Below are 27,420 nucleotides of genomic sequence, written 5' to 3'. Positions count from 1 at the left end.
TGACAAATATATGAATTATCTTACCTTGTTACAGGCTTGGTAAAGCCCATAATATGCAACCACAGGGTGCATTCCCCCATGTTGGTTTGAGCCACACCAGTATTTGTTTACTCAGCTAGTCTGCATCATTTGAAAGTGGTAAAGTTCCCCTAAACTTCACATAAATGAACCCTGGCCCACTTCTGAATGAGGATCTATTGTTTCCTGCAAGCAAACCGTTGTGGTTTACTGTAGTGTGATTGCAGATTAATTTAATGCACACAGAGGAGTAGAATTGAGGACGTAATTGTGTGCCATGCATGTGAATACAAAACACCCCAACGTGTGAATATCAATCAGTGTCAACTATAAAAAAGTTTGAAAATATGAGGTGTTTAAACATAGTAAACACAGAGGTAGAGTTAACACACAATGGTCAGAAGAGTAGTTTTCCTAAGGCTTCCTTTTCTTCACTGGTCTGAGCTTTTTCTAGTTAATTCAGTCCCCTAGTTAAAAACTTTTGGGACTATAAGATTTTCTTTAAGGTAATTTGGTTTGCTTTTTAGAGTGCTGTGTGAGGAGGCAAACCCTACAAATGGTAAAAAAAAAAAAAAAAAAAATTGATCAACATTGCCTGCCCATTCAAATGAACTAGAGCTGCACGATATGAGGAAAACTAGAGATATGCGATATTAGTGATTAATATTGCGATGACGATATAATTTGCGATACATTAAGAAATAGCAAAACAACCAAAAACATTATTTCCAGCTTAATTTAGATAAAAGTTAACACATTTCTACATAGGAGGGGAACATCTAACATAAAAGGGCTCCATCCGATTGGTCAGATGTAAAAAGGGCTTTATTTGATTCATTTAAATAATTCAAGCAGCCATAACATTGTTTTAGCACATTTGAGGAAACCATTTATTGCTATTTTTGCTGTATTTTACAAGATGCATATTGCACAGCTTAATATCGCGATATCGATAAATTTGCGATATATTGTGCAGGCCTAGTATGAAATTAACCTTAGTTACAATTAAGGCTGATTTGATTTCAATTCAACAAATTAAAAAAAATAAATAAAAAATGTTGAACGAAAACGTGCAAAAAGCTCAGATTTAACCTTCAGCTGTCTCTACATCCTGCTGTTATTTCTTAAAAAATCTTCCAAAGAAAAATGTCTTCAACTCAAATATATTTTTACAAAACTGTTGGTTTTAGTTTTCACACGGAGAAGGAAGACAGGCCAAGAATGTTCAGGAAACGGGGCCAAGGAGATTTGGTTTGTGATTGATTTTAGTGCACGGTGGTGCACGGTGTAAAACCCTCTGAGTTTAGCCCACATTTGAAGGACACATTCACAAGCCTTTTTTGTTTTTAAAAAGTAAAGCAAAGGTTCCACGTTATTTTATTGGTTATTATTGCTAATCATGGTCTCAGCATGAGTTTAGATGCTAATTTTAAAGGTTGAACTGTTAGTAGGGCGCTGTTGCAAGTCTATCATGAATTTCTTTAAAAACTGGTCCAGGCATAATATTCAAATTCAAATCGAATGCATGAAATGTGGTTAGCTGCTGTCTGTATGTGGAGTTTTTCTGGTTCATCAGGACATGTAAACCACATTTATCCTCTGCACAGAGCTTTACATTTTTAGTCTCAATAATAGTATTCTGACTCCATTCTACTTACTCAAGCTTATGTCTTATGCTGCCATTTATTTGATGATATTGTCATTTGACTTGTTGCCAGACCCAACTGACAATTGCAGACTTAAATCCCATCCAAGTCAACAAAACGCAGTGTAAATCCCAGCCTCTCTCTAAAATCACCCTAAAAACCATAAAACAGATCCTAGCCTCTTGTGAGAATTGTATCATTTGTTTTGGTTTGTTTTCAGTTTTGTCATAATGGTTCTTGGAATGTTCTCAAGCTTGTTTTTTCCTTGTCACAGTCTCACCTGATTTCAATGGATAATTATCCACAGCTGTCTTCTTCCAAGTTAATCACCCTCAGTGTGTTAGTGTCTGGTTTTCAAGTCAGGTGTTAGGTTAAAGTATTTTTCTTAAAAACAAAAAAAACTTCATTTTACGGTTTATTTCATGTTTAGATTATTATTTAACCTTATTATTTAACCTTATTTAACCTAATCTACCTGTTTGACAGAGGTAAAATGTCCTCAACTGAAAAAAGTCCAGATTACTTTATTTATTTATTTTTAATTAAAACTTCTTCCATGGAACCATCCTGGATGGATGAGTCTGCTCTAACCTCTAATGACAAACAAAAAGTAAGTGAGCTTTGTGCAGGTTCAGGCTGAGCTGTTGGTATTCCCGTTGAAAGCATTGCTTTATGACAATTCCTGAAGGTTTTTGTTTATTTTTCCTAAATCATATCATTCTTTAACACTGGGAATTATTTTCTATGATAAATTATGTGATTATGAAAATTTTGCCCAAGCTACTTTTTTTGTTGACAAACAGAATCATCTACAGCCAATAGTGTTTTCTTCTTTCTAGTTGTTGGAGTGACCATAGAAACTCTTCGTAGCTTTTGGTTACATTTCTGCATGAATTGCAATACAGGAAATTGGAAGATCACCTAAACGAAGTGGGTTCTGTACATCTCTGCACTTCCTTTTTTGATTCATATGCAAATTTATGTAAAGTATTGTTTTGCCATAGCTGTTGAGTGTAAACTTTTATTCATCCCATCCTTTGCCTCTTGAGTTCCAGGACATGTTTTGTCATGTTTGTTAACGTGTTCTAGGAAGTTAAAACAGCTGATTAGTGAAAAGGCCAGGACACTTGAGCATTTTTAGTTCTAGTTTGATAAACAGTCATAGGAAAACAGGTTGGAGGGAATGGTTGTCAACAGTGATAGAGTAGAAGTACTAAATTACCCTCTATTGCTTTCAAATCAGCTGGAATAATACCCCAGGTTCCTGGAAAAGGCATATATAGGGCCCTAATTTTCAAAAAGTTCCTGGATGAGGACCCTTCAGGGTTCGGTAGTGGTAGCCTGCTACTTTATACTCAATAACCTCCTATTTTGAAAACGTTTGAGGCCTGAAAGCTGCTGACATTCTGTGTGAGATGCAAAATTCCATTAGTTCCATTTAAATAAGAGTGAGCAACTTGAAGTGTGCCAGATTTTTTAAAATTATTTTTTTTTAAAACAGCCCAGTTAGGGACTGGACTACTCAAAACAAATATTGGTCTTACTTTTCCCAGTGACTTATTTTTTTCCTATTTTTAATTGCACAAAACAGAATACACAAAGATGACTATTTCCAGTTTGCAGAGCCTGTTAATGTAGTTCTTCTCAAAAAGCGCCACAACCTGTGCTGCTTCTTATGGGTGGTCGAACCTAATAAAGGTGAGGGGAAAAAATGTCTTGTGGGAAAATTGAAAAACAGTAGGCATTCATACTGGAGGCTTGTAGTGGTCCATCTTTGTCATTGATGGACGTCGCAGGCACTGACTGGGCTTTAGATGCTAAAAGCAAAACGTATCACTTAAATTAGATTCACAAGAAAGATATCCTGTTTCAGTCAGCAGCTCTGTGTTCCACTTTTCTGTTTACATATAGTAAGATTTAGTTCCAGAAAAGGGATCATGACAACCAAAAGCCGAACCATGTCACTGTTATGAAATATTGAGTCAACATTTTGATGGCTGTTTTATTTTTTACAGTGTATGTTTTCAATCCTCAAAGGGCAGGAGGGAACATAGTAGGCCACGTTCTTCATCTTCAGTTGTCACCGAAGTTTAATGAAGCCGGTGACAACTGAGTTTAGACCAGAAATTTCATTCCATTGTCTTTTATTAACGAAAGAGGCTTAGGAGTTTTTTTTTTTTGTGAATGTTTTGTTTGGTTGTGTTGACAGCCCAGAGTCGTGCTGACGAGATCCACATCTAAGTCAGAGTCAGCGTGATGGCTGCTGGTCTTTATGTGCTTTCTGGCGACTCATCCAGGTTAAACTACTCACTCTTGTCCAGTGTCAGAGTAGAGCTCCCTTTATGACTCTCGGTGTATTTTATGGTCTTTAGTGCAGAAAATGCTAATCATTTTCATTTAAGGACAAGGTCTTCTGTAAATGGACAATTATTGGATGGATTATAAAATCATTTTATGTTGCATAACAATAAATTATGATGTCTGTAATATGCTGTAACTTTGTGATTTTCCACATTGCTGAGAGCGTCAGTGGAATAATGGCAGGCAGCGGAACATTCATCTGACTGCTTTTCAAACGACTCGCCACATTGTCGGCCCTTGCAAACGGCTCCTGATATATGGCTCTATATTCCGAGGCGGGAGTCTCTTTTTCTTGCTGAGTTTGCGGAGTGAATGTCGCTGAATGAGCTGTGCGAGGATCATTATGGGGTTATATATGCATGCGAATACAAATCACAGACATGCGTAACCGTGCTGCGGTTTCCACGCAAAGCCACCGACTCACCTTTGCTCCTACGACTACATGGGAAAATAATGCAGCATATTAGTCAGATGCCAAAATACGGTGTTGAACAAAACCAGACCAACATCAAAAAGCCTTGGATGAAATTATTTATAGACTATTAAAATAAAATAGTATGGACATTTTTATTAAACCCATAATTCGAATCGATATTTAAGTCTAAATTGACAAATCAATTAGCAATGTTATCATACAACTTAAAAATGCATTTTAAAATTTAGAAATCAATATATTAAATTACTATTCAATCTGGCATTTTTCAAAATAAAATTTTGATTAAACTTAAAATCAAAAGCATTTCAAATTGTTATGGGTTTTGGGTACCATAATTCAAACAAAAATGCATTTTATAATTAATTGCATATATAGTTGTTTTTCCTTTAAATAAAAACAATGTAACATTAAATTGTACGTTCATTTTTGAATTCTAAATTACAAAATGCATTTTCAAATTGAATTTTATGATCATATCGCAGATTGGTATATTGGGAAATGCACATCTTTTTAAATTATGTGTCAAAACATCCATAAAATGGCTTCAAACCTATTTTTTGATTTAAAAAAAAAGAAAAAAAAACGGAATTGTTGTTGTCATTTTAGTCTGGATGTTGGGTGCTTGTTTAGTGATGCTGAAATGTGTGGTATGTGTGTGGGATGGCACACAAACAGAGCTACATTCTTCCTCTGAATCACTGGCTGTTGTTTAAGCTTCTAAAAGCTGGATGCTGGATATCAGTGAAACTGCCAGGACAAAAAGTTTTCACTTTTTTTTTTTTTTTTTTTTTTTTTTTTTTTTGCTTTAGTCTGATTTTTGCAGCAACTCTTCAATGACTATGTGTGTAGCCACCTGTCAGTGTTATGGTGACATTTCTGTAAAAATCCCACTGTCTTGTCCAACACTGCACTTATTGTATTTGGAGCTCAGCAGGAGGACAGTATAATTGATTCAAATTGAAATTGTGCTTATGATTATCTTTTGATGACCTGCCATAACCCATCTCGTTGGCTTTGAAAGCATGTAGCTGTCATGCTAAGTGGGGACCTGCAGCAAAAACCATAACTATGATTATCCAAGCTGCTTCTCTTTTACATAGAAAAATACATTTATATTCTTTATACATATTAATAATACGTTGACTGTGTATTTTCATTGTCTTGGGGCACAGTAAACAGCAAACATCACCTCAGTGCCATTTTAGAATTTGAAACTAAGGAACTCAAGCATAAAAGGAATTTGAAAAACAACAAGCACAAAAAGACAGTTATTTAGACCATGTAGCACCAACAACTTCTACCAGGAACTAGTTTTTCAACTTTCCTCTTAATATTTCAGTTTTTTCACTTTTATTCTAGAGACGAATCAAAAGTATGAGATTGAGACGATATCTTGTTTTGTATTAATCTCGAGCTCTGGTTGACAGACATTCACCATCAATCATGGCATTGTTGATCCATATTTTGGAAGAGGTTAAAAACACAGAATTTGTCATGTATTCTTTGGTTTTACTATGCAATTTCAATGGTTTTGAAGATTTACATTTTTTTTAAGGCCTTCACTTTTTATTTTTTTATTTTGGTATTTTCAAAATAAAAGCACATCTGGAAGCTAATCCTACTTCTCATTAGCCAATAATCACAGCAATCACACTTTACAGAGCTTTAAGTGTATATGTTACCCTTAAAAGTAAATACTTATAAATGTCATTTAAAAAGTAAACTTTAAACTAGCCTGTGTGGCCTACATGTAAAGTCAGTCACCATTATACAGGATGACAAGATTAGGATGACAGCAATTTATTAACTGTTGGGCTGTCCTGTATAAATATTCATTTTTAATGTAGTTATCTTTTGAATTGACAAAGCCTTTTGGATAAGAGTCTACAACTTAAACAAGTCCAGTTGACAACTGATGGAATCTACCTGGATGAATGAGTCTTCATAGACATGGTTGTTTTTTTCAATCATTTGTGAGCTATAGTTATAAATATTTTGACATCCATGTTGCCCTGGACATGCCCAATTTTGTCTAATCTTGAAAACTAACTGGGTTGGTCATTAAATCCTTGGATGGCAGAGAGCTATGGACTACCAGGTGCTGTGACTTACTACAACCACATGGTGGCACTTTGCAGTGCTTCCAGGTATCTGTCTCAAGTCTAGGTAAAAGGAGAAGTTGGGGCCAGGAAGAGCATCAAACTGATTATTTCATACATGTAGATCATGGAGTGATTTGTTCTCTGAAGGAATAAATATAAAGGAAAACGATTACAATTAATTTTGATCTTAGGGGGCAAGATAACACTTGTGGTGGTCTGTAGTAAACTGTGTATAACCTTTAGAAATATTTGGTCATAAAGCAGTCCAAAAAACACATTTTACAACCTGGTAAAAACATTTCCTCTGGCTTTAAGACTAGTTTCCATCTTTATAGCTCATCTGAGACTGAGGACATGTTAAACTTCTCCATGTGTAGTTGCTTTAATTTTCATTGAACAAGTGCATTCCCATGATAATTGGACATTATTTATTCTGCCGCAGAAATAAATATAGTTACTTCTCTTTACCATTTTTCTTTGATATTTGTATCAGGAGAGACTTAACAAGATGAAAGGTGCAACACAAAGTTTATCTGAATACATTTATAGCTCGTCATCCCCAGAAGAACAGAAGGCATGCATGAAGCGGGTTTTACGAATGCTTGTGATAAACTTGAACTTGCTCAGACAAAGAAAAATGAGATCCATCTTAATAAATCTTGTTGCCTCATAGTCTGAGACAAAATTTGGGACGAAGGTACAGAGAGAAAGTAGAACACATTTTGGGAAATTTCTTGCCGCCGGGTCATGAACACAACACAACTACAACACATCCATTTGTGCAGATTTTGGCCCCAACACCTGCAGCATGTGGAAGCAAACTGCAGAAGTTAATCAACTTGATAAGATATGCAAACACTGTATGTAGTATTAGAGCCTGCACAACTCCTGCTTTAGGGCCCATTTCTTACTGCAGGCATGTGGTTTGAAGTTGCATATGAGCTCAGCTGGTGTATGACCTGCAGCGTATAAAGACGCACTGTAAAGCTATAAAAACTGGTCACTGCACATGATTACATGTGGTGTTTGGTCAGTTTTTATGAACAAAGATGTGTGAATTTACCTAGCAACTTTGAAAACTACTGTAATAATTATTGAGAATTCAAATTTGTTTAATTCTCATGAATACAAATATTAGCTTGTTCATTAAAGTATACTGCTCGATTTACTGTGTGTTTCTATGGAATATTCAGATCAGAGCTTTTGTGTTTGAGTGAAGGAGAAAGGTAGCTGGTGTGCATGCAAGAAAATTACAATATTTAAGCTACTTCTTTAGAGAAAAAAGGGAGTCTTGTAATTTTAAGGTCACCGATAGCAGGAGTGTGCTACTTGTAGGGTGACATAGGTAGAAAAATGCTTAAGTGGAACAGCTCTGCATCAGAGGCTTCTCTCTCATATTTAGCACGGTGCATAGCTGAAAGGAACATATTGGTGTCAGTGTGAATTATCCCTCCAGCGCTTTTCAGTAACATTTTGATATGAAAATCCTGTGAGTATTTTGTACTTTTTATTATAATTTCTTTCATGTGTTACTTTCTCAACACCATAATTGAGGTCTGCAAGTTGTAGCATTTGGGTTAAAAAAAAAAAAAAAAAAAAAAAAAAAAAAAAAAGGGGAAAAAAACTCTGACTTGACGAGAAGCATTAATGAGACAAAATTTAAACTGTAGTCTCATTCATAGGCATCAGATAGTTTGAATACATTTCAGATGTGGAACCTTTGGGTCTATTTGGAAAAGGTCAAACATTTTACCAATTTAATTGCAAAGTTTTTTTTTTTCTTTCTTCAAAATTAAACAAACTCTGCCTCAGTTAGATGAAAGATGGGGATATTCTGAAAAAGAAATTCACTAAGGGTGTTTTGCATCTTGACTTTAAGCAGATAGTTTTGAATCCACTCATTCATTAATCAGCCTTTTGCAACTGCATTAAAAATGTGTCTGGGTTAAAAAAAGTCTTCCTGATTTCTCATGGGTGAGGCTGAACAGTTTCCCTTGGGTTCTGTTGAAGGCTAGCTGTGCAGTTTCTCACTAATCTGGAGTCCATGAGACGTTTGAATCAGGTGTAAATATTAAATATTAACTCTTTTTATAATTTGCTTTCTGCTAGAGTAAACTTTCCCCTCAGCCTTAACACTACGCTTGTAGGAGTTAGGTTGTCTAGTTTTTTATGTAATAATTGGAGTATAGACTATTAAAGAACTGCCATAAATGAGAAAATGTGAGTTTTTTTTTTTAAAGTTTATTCTGTTATCAAAGAAGATACAAAAATTACAGCCGATATTAACAGAATTCTAAATTTAGACTTGTATGTGACATTACCTATCTTGTGCATACTTATTACTAGAAAACAAGTTAAAATGAAATTTCTGCTGTTCTCTATGGCACTCTGGGAAAGTTTTTATGTTTACACCAGGAACCGGAGTCTGTAACTTTCTAAAGTGTTTGTCACTTAACTTTTATTAAAAAATAAATAAATAAAACACCAGAATTGACACTTCAGCCTAAACTTTTATGAGATGAGGCACCAAATTATACTGTGTTTTTCTTTTTCCTTTGAAATATTTAATCTAAATATTTTCCCAGACCGAGAACAAAAAATTATTTTGTTTAAAAAGTTCAAATTATACAAACTTGAGTCGCCATAGTATCTTTGTAACAACCACATTGCTTTTTCCTGTTTTTCTGCAGCTGGTTTTGTAGTGTGGTCTCAATCATTCAGTCCACTTCAGCCACTTTTATAACAGATCTGTATCTATCTTTAACTCTGTTTGGGGAGCATAAATCATTTCAGCTGAAGGTTCATTGAGCAAACAGAGCTCATCATTGCACACTCCAACCATTCACAGAAATCTCCCCCTATTTATAGTTTGGTGCCTCAGACAGCTCTAATTCATCTTTTTTTTTTTTTAAAACCAGTGGCTTTTAGTATGCTTGTTTTTGTGCCGGTATTTTTTAAATTAAAAAAACTTGCTTACTTGGGTTAGAACACTGTAATAAAAAGATGAATCCTGTCACAATGTGATGTGACAAGAGTGGCCTGGTTTACATAGGAGACAAATGACCTTTTGAGTTCAGGAACAGGTTTTTTTTCTCTATTACACCTTGGCTGCACAGCTCACTGATTCTCTCCCTTTCACACTCAGCTCCTTTCCTTTTATAGACTCCAGTTAATTGGCTGGCCTCGCCCAGGAAGGAAACCCCTTTAACCAAACAAAATAAAGAAAATATACAACAAAAGATAGAAATGTTTTGTAAATCATACAGTTAAAGTCCTGCAAACAAAGACAAACATAAACAAACAACTCAAATCATTGCAACAAAAGGTATATACAAAGAAATCCAAATTCTTTCCACTTCCTGTGCCCAACTACCAAACAGGAAGTGAATTCCTTTGCCACCATTTTGTTCTTTGGGCACCAGGAAGGGAAGGTGAGAAACCTGACAAAAATCAAACCAGTCTTAAACATTTGGTGGTTGTGCATGATGTGTCTAAAAGTGATGAGCTATGACAGACAGGTGACAAGTGGATAGTAAAAATCCTTTCAGATTTTTAAGCTTAAAAAAGGCTGTTGTGTTCACCACAGGCAACAAAGATGTTGAAACAATGAGTTTCTGGTTTGAATCATTAAAATGAAAAAAAAAGTTACCCTCCTAAATCTATTTCTTCCTTTCTTTATGTGTCATCAGTAAACCCATTATTACAAAGAGGGCAAATTTGGTCTTTATTGAGGGATGAACAAACTCTCACCGCCCATTTTATCAGGCGCACCTTGCCATTACCGGGTTGGACCCCCATTGCCTTCAGAACTGCCTTAATCCTTGGTGGTATAGATTCAACAAAGTTCTGGAAACATTCCTTAGAGAATTTTGTCCATATTGGCATGACAGCATCACACGGTTGCTGCAGATTTGTCGGCTGCACATCCATGATGCTGATCTCACATTCCACCACATCCCAAAGGTGATCTTTTGGGTTGAGATCTGGTGACTGTGGGGGCCATTTGAGTCCAGAGAACTCATTATCAAGAAACCAGTCTGAGATGATTCCAGCTTCATGACATGGCGTCTTATCCTGCTGGAAGTAGCCATCAGAAGGTGGTCAAAACACTGGCACCAACAGCCATGCCACGTTCAAAATCACCTTTCTTTCCCATTCTGTTGCTGGGTTTGAACAGCAGCAGATCTTCTTGAACATGTCTACATACCTAAATGCACTGTTGTGATTGGTTTAACCAGCAGGTGGACAGGTGTGCCTAAAACGGTTGCCAGTGAGTGGAGTTTCTCTGGAGTACAAATAAAGGGGACAGGAAAACGCAGCACAACTGTGATGCCCACACCAATAGTGCAAAACTGTTCAACTGGTGTTGAAGCTTGCGTCTGTCTGTGTGTCCTGAGCACACATCTCACAGCAAACTAGTGTTGAGGTGAGGGAAGCCACTTTCACGCTAACTCACAGTTTCTCCGTTGACCTTCCTGGCAACCAGGCACAATATGTCTGCCAGGTGAAACAAACATAGAAGAGGAGCTCAACTCATCCACCACCCACACAGATAACACTGGTCACTTTCCATTTCGTCCCTGCTACAGTACTCATCGCAGCAGCCTGCTTAATATGGACGCCCACAGACTGCAACTGAGAGAAAATATCCACACATTGATTCTGCTCAGCTCCAATGATGGAAGTGTGTATAATGCAGGCAGATTGGTGCTTAATAAACTCATCTTTTCTGTGGGTTTATGAAGCTGTTGAAACTTAAGCACAAACCAAATAATCATGATCATATACAATACTGCAGACGGACCGCTGACTGAGGATGTGCACACTGGTGTGCTACGAGGAAGCAAATAGGCAGGTGAAAAAAGCAGACGTGAAAGATAAGGAACAGAACATCCACATCATCCACTGATGCTCACATACCTCACGCTTTCCTTGGCCAGCATTTGCGTGTCTCTGTGTTTATGCGACTGCGTGGATTATGTGTGTGAAATGCCGTAGGCTGTGCGCTAGAGTTAAACTCTGCTCGTATGAGCCAAGGGCACGCAGCATCCTGATCCAGGCTGACAGGCCAGAACACGGGCTACATTCCCCGGTCAATTGCCTGAACAACAGTCAGTCAGCCTCCGTCATGAGGGAGCTGCTTCAGCCATGCAGTCAGCAAACAGGCTGCATAGCAGACTTCATGTTTTTGTCATAAAATTTGAAACCAAGTGACGGAGCACTCGGTTTCAAACAACGCATGTCAAACAAAAGGAAGTTTTCCCGCAAAAGCCTGTTTGATTAATAATGATGAATGAATTGTCACTATTATGATAAGCTCTGCTTTGTTTTTAAAAGGCAGCCTTCGCTTCAAGCATACTAAGTGCTCAGTAGAAGAAGTCAATTGTCAAAGTAGAGTTGTTGTTTCCTTCAAAAATCTATTTGGGCCGGTGTTGGTTTTAGGGTCTATTCAGACTGGAAAAGTCAGTTGGTCCGGACTAAGTCCGCTTACTTTGGTCTGGATTGAGTCCTGAACCTTGCGTTTGGCCTGTATCCAGCCTGCCTTTAAACCGGACATTAAAACCATGTGACTAAGGATCTCTTCCATCATTGGCCAGGAATTACGAGGGTGGGACAAAGCAATAAGAGAATAATGGAAGTCCTGCACTTACTAATCCTTGTTGAGATAGTTCACTTATTCAAACCTTATAAGTCAGGTAAAGCACTTTTTACTGCTACAGAGGAGACGATGTCTAAGAATATGTGCTGTTATGTGTTTATGACTTATAGATTGTCAGGAAAACAGTGTGAGAAGCTACATGTATCACGTCAGAAGTTGTTTTAATGACCACATTTCAACGAGTTGCTATGTATAATTGTTGCTTTATGTTTTACCGCGGCATATCGGTTGTTTCCTTTCCAATCTTTTTACATCCCTTAATGCTCGGCTACTGTGGCCGTTTTGGTCCAGAGGTTCGGCTTAGAGCACGAATCCTATTCAGGCTGAGGATTCACAGTATGATGCTGACCTGCATGAACAGGTTGTTGGTGGAAACATTTAGTTTGCTGCTACCTATAGTCTAAGTAAAAAAAAAATATATATAAATTTTTTTTCGATGGGGCCTTCTAAAAGCTTGAGTAGGCCCTATCAGACCCTTCATGGCTGTTTTTATGTTTACTTTCTTCTAGCTTTATTTTATTAATAATTTACTTTCATTTCCATTAAAAAGCTTCTTAATGGCAAGATTTTCATTTATTATTATTATTATTATTATTATGTTTCTTCCCCCATTTGGGTAGCCAGCAGTTTTAGCATGTCATTCTGGAAATCTTAATTTGACATTAAATGTGCAAAAATCCAGGCCAAATTTAAGCCCTTCAGCTGCAGCCTGTCCGCATTCAGTAAGGTCTGTTTTTTTCAGAGGATTTCAAAGTATTGCATCATAAAGTTTCAGAACTCCCTACACTTCCATTGTTTCCCATAGCCTTTATAAGGTATAATAGTTGGGGTTTTTGTCTTTACAGCATCTAAGCCTGAAACAAACAAAATTGTTTAATGTCTTTTCATATGTTAGAACAGCTAAACTGTCAGACTAACAAAAACAATGTACAACTCTGGTCTCTGTCTTTTGTGTGTGTGTGTGTGATTTGATTGTGGTCAATTTTGAATATTTCACCAGTCCAAGATTTTCTACCTTATCTAATTCGATCTTTTTCCATCTATCCTTCCATTTTCTAAATCCACTTAATCCAGGGTCACAGTGGTTGCTGGAGCCTATCCAGCTGGACAGTTTGATGCTCCCGCAGTTTGATACTTTGGGCCATAAAGGCAGATCGCCACACACACATTCACACCTAGGGGGGCAATTTCATAATCACAATTCAATTCAATTTATTTGTATAGCCCAAAATCACAACAACAGTCGTCTCGATGGGCTTCGAAGTAAAACATGAAATCAAAAGGATCACGAATACAAAGAGTTCAATAGAAAAATACTAAAATGAACTAACAAACTGACTAAGCTATACTGGCATCCCTGCCCTTAGACCCCCCTTCGCGGTAAGGAAAAACTCCCAAAAAAACCGGATTCCGGAAAAAACGAAGAAACCTCAGGGGTGCCCACATGAAGGAGGGATCCTCCCCCAGGACGGACAGGCGATTTACCAGAAATCTTAGAGAATAGCTTATGACGTACGTTTTTGGACTGTGGGAGAAAGCCAAAAGAAAATGCATGCATGTACAGGAAGAACATGCAAACTCCAGGCATAAAGCATGCAGCTAGAATTTAAACTAAGGCCTTATTGCTGTAAGGTAAGAGTGTTAACCACTAACACCATGCAGCCCTTGATAGATCTTACTTGAAAATACTTACTGTGATCACTCTTCAATAATTTTGTAATGGCACAAAAATGTGTTAGAAATCTTTTTTTTTTTTACTGTTTGGGCACTAGAATAACTCAGCTTTTGAACTGAGGCTGTGGTTCATCGGGCACCATGTTTGACGTCTGAGTAGTGTTTGCATATTTGTCCACACACATTCAGCCCTGCAAAGATGAAGGTAAAAATAATCATTTATATTCAAGCCAAATGATGTTTTTTTGTCTGACAGCAGATGAATATGCAGCTACAAAATCCAGCTTTTAATAACGATCTATTTTGGGGTCAAGAAATACTCTGTCCTTCACAGAAAATGCTCAAAGAGCTGCTGGGCTGTTGTGATTGGCTGCTGGAGCTTCAAAGATTATGCAAGGCATCATTTGATCACGTTTTTCTTAGAGAATCCCAAATAATCTGAAACTTCTCTTTTAGGCATGACATATTTGTAGAATGGACTGCATTAGGGCTTGCTGCTACATTTTTTAACAAAACAAAACAAAACAGAAAGCAACATAACGTAAAGGTTTTTCTAGTTTAGATATTCAACGCAGGCAATGATGCATGAGGTTTTGGAATTATGCAGAAGCAGTGATGCAGAAGCTTGGGGGGTATGCAATGTGACATAACCCAAATTCAAACCATATATTTTTAAATAACCATTATCCTTCAAAAAGTTAGTCTTTAAATTGAAACAAATATCATCATAAATCAAAATATTCAGCACGCAGGTTATGTGTATAAAGATCTACAAAAGTAACACTCATGGAAAATGTGGATTACTTTTCGAAAAAAACTTAATGTTAAAACTTAACTGACTTCTTCGTAGTTCAGCAAACATCTGTCTAATGTTACCAAGACACTGCTAATACCGTTGCTTAAAAGGTGGAGTCATGATGATTAATCTGGAAAAAAACCTGGTTTAGTGACCTCACTCGCTCACTCACTCACTCACTCACTCACTCACTCACTCACTCACTCACTCACTCACTCACTCACTCACTCACTCACTCACTCACTCACTCACTCACTCACTCACTCAGTATTAATCTGTCAACCCTGAAAGTCCGATGAGGGGCTGAATTCGGTGTCCAACTTTTTAGCTCTGATGTTTATGGGTTAAGGAAAGATCCATCACATTCTTTTGGTTCCTATAAAAAAAAAAAAAAAAAAAACTAATTTTCAAAGAAAGATTAAACCAGACGATGAAGGTGAACTTCACCCTGGGGAATCAGGAAGCTAAACAACAACAACAAAAAATCTGATTCCCACTTCAGTCTCATACAGGCTGGTCGTTAAAATGTTGTCTGACATTAAACCAGTCCGTGACCTGATAAAGGTTGGAGACAAATGATCCAGACATATGTAGCATCAAGATAATTACTGTAAATTTTAACAGATTTCCCGTTGCATTGTCCCAGGATGTTATGCTTGTGGTTACAAAAGACGAGTCAAATATTCTACATCTGAGCTGCACGCAAACTAGACGTAAAGAAAACTTGGTGCACACCAAACATAACATATCAGTCATGACTGCAGTAATACTTTGGCTATGCAAATGTGAACAGTGGCTTTCTTGATTAAAAAGTGAAGGCATGAAATAATGTGGTGACAAAGAAACAACACACATTTATTAGCACCAGACAAACATTTCAATGGCTGCGATTGGGCCTTTCATTGCCAATGTGGCAGCTATTTTGTTTCAAGACATGTAACGAGACAGTGATGTTGCATTGATGCAGGCATAGTTATTGGGATTGTACTTGGTGGCTTCTCAAACGGAAGTGCTGGAAGGTAATGAGAAATGGCTGAAGACATGAACTGGTGAATGATAAGAGGCTTTCAACAGACCTAGCACCTTTCATTTTTTTTTCCCTTCAGATAGTGCTTCGTTTTAACGAAACCATACTTCCCCTCAGACAAGCAGACTGAGCGGTAACCTCAGTCCAGCTAAGTTGAACCTGGGTGTACCTGCAAGTTAAACGCATCACTCAAATAATCCCTAGCATTTCTGCAATAAATCCCTTCCACAATCCCCTTGTGTGTGCGTGTGTGTGTGTGTGTCTGTGTGTGTGTGTGTGTTGTGCCGCAAACAAAGGTGAGTGAGATGATTAACGTAGAACAGACAATGGGATGGACGGATGGATAAAATGTTGGGATGTTGTGGGGATTTATCACAAGAGCGGCGGTGGAAGAGATGCAGGGATTGATGGGAAATGGAACGTGGATGAGAGCGAGTAAAGCTCAGGCTGATAGAGTGTTTAGCTGAGTGACTGACTAAGCCATAAGTCTCCTGTGAGCCAGTATGCCACCCACTCTACTTGAACAGTTCTCTCTCATCTCTGGCTTTGTTTAAAATAACACTATGTTCTGTGCGTTGACAGGCCGGGATAAAATGATTGGCCCTTATTTTTCCCCTGACTGCCCCCTCAGATAATCACTACACCTACTGGCTGCCTCCACGTGCTGACTCTGGTTTATGAAAGGCAATCTCCTCATGCGTTTTGTGTCTGCAGATACGTGTCTGCTTTGGGACGGAGACTGATTCAAAAACAGCAACTCTGTAGTTCTTTAACTTTGGTGCCTCAAGAAAGTATTCTGTCAGTCAAACTGTTGGACTAAAGCCAGTTGCTGGCTTATATCTATTTTAAAACCCAATATGTTCTTGTGTTTTACCTAAAGAATTTAGATAAAGGGTGACTTTAAAAGTTAGGCATGGTAGTTGTTGGCAGGACTGGCTTTGATCAATGTTAGGGGTGCAACAGATCACAAAACTCACAGTTCGGATCTTTTTTTTAAAATCTGTCATATGTCCATTGAAGAACAAATGTGCTTTTTTTCTGGTTTAAACCATGTTAGAAAGGATTTCAATGTCCTTTACATGTCCAGTTTTGGTTGTCCTGTTATAGTTAAATCTGAGCCCTAATGATGATGTCCATGTGATGAATAATAACTTGTAACTGGGTGTAACAGGACCTGATCTGTTCGTTTTAATTACACAAAATATTGGCTGTCCCTAAGTTTCTTTCCCCCCTGAATTCTGTGTTGTGTAGCCCCTCCTTAATGTGATCTTCTTCGCTGGTCTTGGCGGTTGCTTTCCCTCTCCCCTTTCTGTTTTATTGTCCAGCGGGAGAGGTGGGTGTCGTGTAATGTTAGCCATATTAATCCTCATTTTATGTATGTTATTGTCCCATATACTGTCATTATTTGTAATCTGTTATGAAAATACAAAAACCTTTTGTAGATGTTAACTGTTTTTCAGTATAAGAATTTCCTGTGCTCCCTCTACCTCTCACCCTCATGTAAGAGCTAATATGGGAAGCTAACACCGTGGTTTTTATTTTCTTTTTGGAAAATTGTCAGATACGCAATAAACAGAGGTGGTCTCCAAGGGTGCTGCTGTGTCCTGACAACTTTTGACTCCTAAAACACAACGCAGAAGTGACACGGTTACATGGGCACTCTCCCTCTTTCTTTTTACATTCCATCATCCATTTTAGAAGAACATAAACACTCACTCGAGCACAGGTGTTAGCTCACCTTTGCAAAAATAGTTGGTGTGACTGGATGAAATGTTTCACCCTAGTTAGTCTGAATGCATAAGTAGGCGTGTGTGAACATTAGTTGGATTGTGTACATATAACATTTTTGGAGCCAACAGGTATTTAATCAAATGTAATTAACATACATGTGTGTGGACAGGCCCCGCCCCTTCTAGATCTGTATTACATCTGAACCTGACTGTAATGATTATAACCATCCAGCAACTTGTTGCTTTATGCTGCTTTATGAGTTTACCCCCCCCCCCCCCCCCCTCTCTCTTCTATAATTACCCTCCAACCCCCCCTCTCTAACATCCCTCTCTCTTCTTCCCTCCTCTCCTTTTCCGTCCGGTCCAACATAAAAATGTTACAAATATGATCACGATGAAAGTTTGGCCTAGGTTACAAAAGGGGTTTATTCAGACATACCTCTGGTGTCAGAAGATTCATAACCCCATGTTGTAAAAGTAAAATATGTCCAACACAAGAGGCCTTCAGCTCTCATCTGTTTGCTCAGCTGTTGGACAGGACAATTTAAAAAAATGCAACAAAAAACAAAACAAAATAACTTGTTCGAGTCTGAGTTGGTTAGGCATACCCTCATCAAAATTTCTGAAACCTCAAACTCTGATTTTTTTATTATTTTATATATATATATATATATATATATATATATATATATATATATATATATATATATATATATATATATATATATATATTTTTTTTTTTGTGGCTCTGACTTAGTATTTACTTGAAATAGACCTCTCCTGTTGGGAAAATTACATAGTTCTTTTGCTTTACGCTTACTGCATGTATTACAATTGTCATTTGTAAACATGATTCTCTATAATACAGCATACCCTGATTTCATAATTCAGAAGATCCAAATTTCTTCCATTTATCGTATGTTTTTTAAAATATGTATATTTATATACATACAATATGTGAGTATTATTTTATTGAATTAAAACAATTATGCATGTAATGCATAAAAAAAAAAAAATATTTGGGTCACACTTCAACACACATTCTTTGTTTATGAGAATCAAATCTATGTGCAGCCTACTGTATGTTTGTTTTTTGTGGCAGATTTGATTTGTTTTCAGTTTTGTCAGATTTCAAAATAAAAGCAATTTTATAAAATAATGTTTTAGAAAAGTAATTTGGTTGTTAATATGGTTTGAACCAAATAAAATGCTTTTTAGCCCCTCTTTAGAGGCTGTTAGTTCCTCCCATACCTCTAGCTTTTATGTTGTTGTGTTATTGCTGTTGACAATGTGGAGCTGCAAATGTCTACATTAGCTTAACATCACTAAATGCAGTTTCATCCATTTTTTATGGTACAAAACTGTGGAATGGATGGATTGAAACTGGATGGATGGAAACTGTGAATAGAATGGATAAGAGGGTAATCTAAGCAAAAATCTCCTCCACAGGTTATATTCCTGCAGGAGTGTCTATGTCCAAGAAAAACAAACACATGCTGCTAATTTGATCAAACGTTTTACTAATGAAAGTTCCACCTTTGGTCATTAAAAACAAAAAAAGCTCTTTTTAGAACCTAGGCAACATTGGTTTTAAACAGAATTTGGAAAAACAAAGTGATACCAAGTCAAGTCTGTCTGGAACTAATATCAAATTGAATCCTGAGTTTGTGAATCTGAATCGGATCAGTTGAGAAATTTGGTAGATAAACCGTAATGTGCACCTCACATTCAGTTTCAGCCATCATACTTAGGGTCAGACAGAGTACATTTCCTGTCTTTCCTGTGTTGAAAATCAAAGTTCTGTAACCCTTGTGCCATCCTAGGCACTTTAACATTGGGAACGGGTCATCTAGACCCACTAGACAGTGCTCTGAACCTTTTTTCTTCAATGATTTGTGATCCTCACTGGTGTCCATGGATTACATGAAATCTTTCCACCTTTATCCACCTTTGTCATGGTTGGGAGAACACGTCAATGTAAGGGTGGGGTCATCTAAGATAGCACAAGGGTTAAGCGGATGTGAGGACACTCACACACTGAATGGACAGCTAAGGGTTTACTCTTAATGTCTTTGTTTCTGTGAGAATATCAAGGACAGATGTGTCACCATGCTCTTGGAGTTTTTTTCCTCTCTGTTTTCTAAATAGAAAACAGTCATGACACATGACCACTTGTTCTGTAGTTGGACGTTCTCTACCCCTGTGTAACATTTTGGGTCAGTGTCAGAATGGGATTCTGCAGATAGATTTCTCCGTCGTGTTCTTCTGGCCGCGATTATAATAAACACTGAGGAAGAGGATGTTCTGTGCTGGGAAAAGCAGCAGGATTTCTGAAGGTTGTCAGTGAGGTTGTCACCTTGGTTTGGCTTGAAAATTCTTGTTAGGCACATCCCATTGCATCAAGCCTTCCCGACATTTTCCGTGTTGCCATGGAAATGAGTCCCCGAGCTTCTACTTCACCAACTGTAGAAACTTCGTCTGTCCAAAAGTGATGCTGTGGGAGGAATGCTGAACATTCACAGCTGACACAGCCGGGTCCTGAGCAAGTGTCACTCTGTGACAAGTTATGAATAGCAACTTTTTTTTTGCTTTTCAATAAAGGTTTAGTTAAAAATTGTTTGTAGAAGTTGCTGACAAAGCTTTGATGTGGCCCTCTAGACATGTGCACGCTCCAGTCTTGCCTCAGATAGAGACGGAATTTAGACTTTGAAGATTTTAGTGATGTAGACTGATTACGTGTCAGTTCAAGTTTGTGCGACTGCACAAACAAATTCATGTCCCCACAACATGACTAATTCAAGCATGTAACCACACACACATGTCAATTTAATGGCTGTCACTGAGCGTGAGTGTGAGAGGCAGCATTATGGCTGTAGGCTGCAGCCGATCTCAGCTCATTACTTTACTCAAGACGAGTGTGGGGGTTGGGGGGGGTGTCAGGTATGTTGCCGTTCTTTTTTCACATTTGCCACACTCACAGGTTGAAATTATGAGAGATAAAGTGAGAGACGAGGAGCAGAAAGGAAATTGGAAAAAGAAAAGAGAATAGGAGGAAATTGACAGAAGGTGGAGGAAGAAAGACTTGGCAGAAATAAAGACAAAAGATGAGGGAAAAAAGACATGAAGACAGATGAAGCAGGAATAGACGACGTAACAGAAGAAGAAAGAAGGAAAAAAATAGAATGTAAATGAGTAAAAGTTGCACAAGAGAGGAACACAAGTGGATTAAACAAGACAGTCTGGATATTGAATTAAGACAAAATAGAGGAGCTGAAGTTGCAAAAACAGCTAAAAAAAATCTTGTTGATTTTGCAAAAATTCATGAAAACATTAAAAATCAAATGGATGAAATGGGCGCCCTATATAACTTATGGTTTATCTCTTAAGACGATGTAAATTTTGCCAAAATACAGAAATTGGCATTGGATCACAGCATCAAAGATGCAAGTAATGACCTATTTGTACATGAAATGTGCTGAAATATTCACTGAAAGGATAAAAGAAAGGAAACCAAGTAAGATGACAGAATTTTTAAATAGAAGAGAAAAAAAGAGGAATTCAACGTCTCGAGCAGATGATGGAAAAGAGGATTGAAAAGAGGTGAAGATAGAGGAAGGGATTTCCAGCTGGTTACCAGGCCTGACCACGTGTGAAATTTGCTCTGAGCACCCAGCCTCATTCAATCACTCATCAACTGAAGCAGCAGGAAAAGTATGGGGGGAGTGTAGAACAGAAAACGGGGAGGACAGAAAATAACATATATGATATTTGGATGTTTTACATCACAAGTTTACAAAATTTTGTTAGAAAAAAAAGAGTAATCTTTAACCTGTTGATGCCTGAATTGATTTCCAGCTATGAAACAAATGAATAAATAAAGGCAAATTTGGTGCATAATTGGTTTGATGCATATTTACATCAATAGGCATGAATATGAATGCAGCCTCATGGACTATCATTGGGGCTTCATCGACAGAATTTGAATGAATATATTCAAGCAGTCGCTGCTGGGCTCAAATAAAATAAATTGGAAATGTCCTAAAAAAACAAAGAGCATTTTATAAAAGATGTGTTTGATATTCCTTTTTCCAGCCTGACTGATCGCCTAGAGAAACTTTGCAGCAGGTAGATACTTTGAAAATCAGTCCACCGCAGATATTCCCTGGAATTGATTGATCAGAGGAGGATTCCAAAATGAATGAGATGTGCCAAAATCCAAAAGATGCTTTTCAATTAATCCTCCTCATCAATGCACTGTTTGAGTCTATACCCAATCCAGATAAGTGAATCTTATCTAGAATAAGATCATTACTTTGATCATGGTGTGCATGCAATCAAAGGTACTGATATATATGAGATATCACTTGACATTGTGAATGTCTGCAACATTTAAAACAGTTTGACTTCAGTGAGGATCTGAGCGCTGATTCCAAAGCCTCTTTGTATTTTATTGTCAATTCAAATCATCATTGTCATCAGATCTTGTTAGGATTATCTTCCAGAATATAGTCTGAATCCCTCTCAAATGTGCTCCAGATGTCTGTGGAGGACTGCCGTGTGGAAAATGACTTTAGTTTTTCTAATAAATCTGAATTTGGTGTTTTTCCTGCACAGTTATGTGATGAACTTTCTTTGTAATTCGTACAAACATTTATAAGCTCCGCTGGAGTTCCACATGCTGTTTCAGGCACTTTAAAAAGCCATCTGGTGTTATTGAGACACCTTATAATGTTCGTAAATGCAAATTGGAACTGTTCATAAATTATTTTGCAAATGGCGGCGGTGAAAAGTTTGTGAAGAGCATAAGGGGAGTGGGTTACTAAAAACATATTGATGAAATTACAGCACTAACAAAAGTAAAAAGTAATACCCTGCCACTTAAGCTCCTCTTTTATATTAGTACTGAAGGATTTTTTTTTTAAAGTTATGTTCAGGCTCTGAAACTGTTTTACTGAAAAAAAAGAAACACAAATATTTAGAGAACAACATAACATAAATTAAATGCACTTATTCAGCAAAAAAGGCATGCTTTCATTTAAGCATGCAGGTTTTAGACACAACTTTTCCGAGAATAACCTCACAACCACAATTTAAACTCTCGGAACATTCAATTCTGGTGTACAGAAGAATGTAAAGTAGGGAAAATGTTCCATTGTCAAAACTGCTGGTACATCCCAGGTTAGAAACCTCTACAGTCCATGGGGAGTTTCAGTGTAATTATCCTATAGGAGGAGTATTTTACATAATCTTTTTCTTACTTTTTGAGCAGAACGCTTTAAAAAGCTTAATTAATTTTTGGTAATAAAAATAAAAAACAAACGGGATGATTTTTAATATTGAATGTCTTCAATGACTTAAGTGAAAAATCCAAGATTTTCCCAAAAAGAAAACAAGACAAAAAGATGGAGGATTTTTCACCATAATTAGGTTTTATACTAATAAATTAGCCTAACATATTTTTTGGACTGGCTAAAGGAGACATTACTCATCCCTCTAGTGGAAATTATGCCATCAGCAGCATTCGCAAGAACAGTAAAAAAGCAAAATACTCCATCCATCCATTTTCTTAATTCTTTTGGGGTTACGGCTGCCAGGGCCTCTCCCAGCTGCTGTTGGGCGAAAGTGGGGTACACCCTGGATGGATCACCAGCCTTTTGTAGGGCCACACACGTGCACGCACGCATACACTCACCTTGGGGCAAATTAGAATCATCAACAAACCTATGAAACATGTTTCTGGACTGTGGGAGCTAACTCCACACAGAAGGAGCTGGGATATGATTTGGTGCAACCTCACTGTGAGGTGAGGGTGCTAGCTGCTGCTCCACCATGTAGTTGCCCAAAAATACTCCAAGAAAATCACAACTGATCTTTATACACTGACAAATATTTTGGTGAAGGAGCTTCTCTGGCTCTACAGAGTGTGTTTCAGGGGGTTGGAGATGTCACTGATGTTTTTCTTTTCTTGTCTACCACCTCTTTGATGGAGTCCAGGGGGCAGCCCAGGACAAAACTGGCTTTCTTAAGCAGTTTCTTGAGTGTTTCTGTCATTGGTGCCTTTCCACCTGGACACAACGACGTAGAAGACGCTGTTTTTTTTTTTTATGCTCATACCAAAGGACCTCAGCCTCCTGAGGAGGAGCTCTGACCCTACTTTTACAATTTGGTTACTGTCCAGATGAGTTTATTGTCCAAGGGAACTCAGTCAGTAAAGCTCTGTTCACGCCGGTCACGTGACAAGTCTTCAAGAATGCGGATTTAGCTAAGGGCCTTCACACTGGACATAAAGGGGCGTCTTTTGCTTCTTGTTATATTTCTACTGTTTACTAGCGCATGTTAGCCACCTATAGTTGGAAAAGGCTTGGTGCGGAATGTTGACGCGGTGCAAATCTCGTGAATCTTGCTCCAGCCTTTTTCTTGGTGTCATGCAAGTCTGGCTGGGCACAAACAGCAATCATCAATGTCTTCTCTGTGATCAATGTTAAACAGAAGCAGTTGGCAGTTCTGTGAATGTAAAGGGACAACATCCAAATACCCCTACCAAAACAGAGTTCCTGTTTGTTTAAAGTTCACCCCGGTTTAACTTGTAGGAAATATTCAATGGCTGCACGTTTAGTAAATATAAAGCCCCCAAACGGGCGTAGATACTTTTGTAGCTACACGTGAACGTGAGAGTTTTGACCGTGAAAGCCTGAAACGTGAGTTCAATTAGATAGCCTTTTCATTAGAAGTGGTAGCTTGAACGTGTGCTGAGCCCAGTGTGAATGTAACTTTGCCCAGAGGAGTCCCCTACTTCAATGAGTGCACCCTGGATGTTCACTGGAGGGTGGGAGTCCTGCTGAAGTGAGAGGCCTTCTTCTTTGTGTTTCTTGTGTTAAAGTGCAGATGTGCATGTCGTTCCCATCAGACACACGTCCAAGGTATCATCTGAAAACATTTGTGGGTCACTGGAGTTTAGAAATAGTCAGAAGTGTAGTGCGAGAACAGAAAATGGGAAAGTAAAGTGCCCTGTGCTACAAAACACGTTATTAGTTTCACTTTTATTCATGTCAAACTGTTTCCCACAATGAGACGTGTTTTGTTTTTTGGAGTCTTTCCGAAAGGGCCTCCAGACCCGCCATTATGTGTTAATTCTGATATTTTCAGTGGAATTCTGTGATTATGTCAAAATATTTAAAAAAAAATGGGAAATGTAGTGACAAAGAAGGAACAAAAATGTCCTACTTTGTAAACCAAATTGCCACAAATCGTAAGAGACAGCCGTCTGAACACGAAGCGACAGTGACGGGCACAAATGCAGGAGTGATCTGACGACAGGCTGTGATGGGTTGAAGCGACAGCAGCAAACACAGACGTGAGTGTGATACCAGAGCAGAGGGTTAGGGTTAGGGTTAGGGTTAGGGTTTCTTCTGACAGTGACCGACGGAGGCTGCACCTCCGGCTCTGACTAACTCCTGCACCTAAGATGCAACAGAGGTGAAGGACATGCGTTTAGGGTTGGTGGGTTTTGCAGGGGTGTCGCTGGTGCAAACATGCATAGTGTCATGTCCGCTGCAACACTCACCTTGTTTGGCCAGGCTTCCTGTGGGAGCAATCAGGCTCCATGGAGGACACCTGGTCATGCCCCTTCATAAGTCCACGCCTGTGCTGCACTCATTGCCGGAACGTCAGTCTTCTCTGATTCATTCCAGCTAAACTGTCCACGCATCCGCACGGATCGTAAGCTACCGTCACGTCACGTCACGCCACGCCACGCCATCGCCATCGCCTTGCCTTCTCCTCGCCTTCTCCTCGCCTTCTCCTCGCCTTCTCCATCCACACGGATTTGCATTGTAAGCCAAAGACTTTCCATTGACTTTATAAAGTGGAGATTCCTCTGCCGAGGTCTCCTAGTGTTTACAACTTCATCACCGGCATCCAGGCTCTCTCCCCCCTCCCAGCTCTGTCCGCTCATTTCCTCTCACGGCTGTGAGTCCACCAAGTCCTGCTCCCCCTGCTGGCGGGAGGTTTCCACGCTCCCTCATCACTCCAACCCTCTGACCAGGACAATAAACACTATTTAACCTTTACTCTTGGGTTTGCTTTCTGGCTGTCCTCGACTAAACCTGACACATAGCTTACTTATACCACCTTAACAGCAAGCTGAAATTGTGAAATTACAGCGTATATGGCTAATGTGCTCCAGCTGAGATGTGATGAGCAGTGTGAAGAAAGTGCTTGTGACATGAGGTTTAGATTTGATGTTTATGTAACATGTTGTTTTCATGGTTCATTTTCTGTGCCTTTTCATCTGACTGGCATATTTTTCATCCAGTTTTTGTAAACTGTCATCTTCACCCCTGAGAAGAGCGGAGAATTTTTTTTTCAGATGTTGCCTAAAAAAATAAAAAAGTCGAGAAAATTAATGTGAAAAAGTTGTATGAAATAGGTTAAATGTCTAAAACGGGATTAGCTTTATTAAAGGTTTAATTCTAGACTAAATTACTGCACCAAACTTATTTTGGTGTCCACACATTATTAATATGAGAGATAACAAAGAAAAAAGCTTGGTTTTATTATCATTCACAGTAAATGGAAGGTGTACTGCTAATTTTTCCCATATATTATCAATATTTGCCTTCTGCAGCTCACCAGGGTGCAGAAAGTTATTTACTGTTTGTGAGAAATAGTTTTTAAGGTTTCTGAAGGAATGTCTCACAAGTGGCAAACAGCTTTTAGACACTCATGCTGAGCAATTCAGCCCAAAATTGGCTCTTTTACTGCTTTGACAGGTGGTGCAAAAAAAACCCAAATCTTTATTTATGTTGTATACTGCTCTAGAAGATGTCATGGTCTTCCACAGCTAACATTCTCTATGAGGTCCGTTTTATCTTGTAGTTAAAATCTGCGAAGAAGTGTTTATTCCTTTTTAAAACTGCATTTTGGTCGTGGTATTCCAATAATATTTCATAAAGTCCCTTTAAAACAATGGGCTGCAACTTTGACCCACAGCTGTAACTGGCACCCGTGTGGATGAAATGAAATTTGACGTTCTGAAGTGGGCGTGCAACATGCGGTTGTCAGAACACATTAGAACATTCAAGTCATGAACTTTTTGCTTTTTAATGTGCGTTACAGGATAGTCATATGCACCCATACAGGAGTTGACCCATACAGGTGCTGCAGGTTTTTGGGTTTTCTGGGCCAGTGTGGGGTTAATGTAAGTTCCATGCACTTATGACGTAGCGGTGTTGATGTCATACAGTGGTCTCACGGCTCACTCTATAACTGTAACGCATTCATCACAATTCCCCTTACAAGTAGATGGAAACTCTCAGCAGGTGAAAAATGACCAAACCTGTACGTGTCACGTAAGGAGCATGCACTTATCACGTGACGGGGCCCTTGTGCAGTCCGCAGAATTGCGTCTGCGTCCAAACCACTTCAACTTTACACTAAGCCTTGGTCACATGCATTGGATTTTCAGAGTCTTTTGCGACTAGCTATAGCAGTGAAATACACTATATTATTGATATCATACTATGTTGATGCTGTCAGTGGTCACTTTATGCCATGGTTGTATTTAGATGGTTTATCAAAACTCATTTGGGTACAGGCATTTTTGCTTACCCTATATTTGAAAAATCTCACTTCCTGTTCATTTTAAGTCAACAGTCTTTAACTGAGTCCACAGGCTGCACAGATGAGCAAGCAGCTTTTGGATATTGGCTGAGGTGCTGTTAGTACACGCCTATTCTTAACTGTATCTTTACCTGCTGTTATCTCTCACCTCAAAATTCAGAAAAAAAAAGAAATGTAATCCCAATTTTGGGTGGGATCATGTCTGCAATCAGGAGCTGTACAAAATCATTTCACATGGCAACATGCATTTAGATGTGACTGAGTGTTGAAGTAGGATGTAAAAAAAGAGGAAGTTATGAATATGAACCGGGACTGCTGGGGAATACAAGTAAAAAAAAATTACCTGTCAG

General features: G+C 38.3%; 1 protein-coding gene across 3 annotated transcripts in view; it reads left to right on the top strand.

Moving 5' to 3' along the window:
- The window catches only part of nlgn1 (neuroligin 1), a 368,401-nt gene that overhangs the window by 3,246 nt on the left and 337,735 nt on the right, over positions 1-27,420 (top strand). Inside the window, exon 1 of one of the 3 annotated variants that reach the window (XM_020701544.2) lies at positions 919-2,274. The exons of the other annotated variants lie outside the window; for them this stretch is intronic. The gene's annotated coding sequence lies outside the window, so the exon portion shown is untranslated. Of the gene's footprint in view, positions 1-918; positions 2,275-27,420 lie in introns of those variants that run through there. 3 annotated transcript variants of the gene reach the window in all.

Source organism: Oryzias latipes, chromosome 4 (assembly GCF_002234675.1).
Source record: "Oryzias latipes chromosome 4, ASM223467v1".
NCBI classification, from domain to species: domain Eukaryota; kingdom Metazoa; phylum Chordata; class Actinopteri; order Beloniformes; family Adrianichthyidae; genus Oryzias; species Oryzias latipes.
Note: the sequence above shows the minus strand (reverse complement) of the source record. Positions and strands in the feature narration are given on the sequence as shown.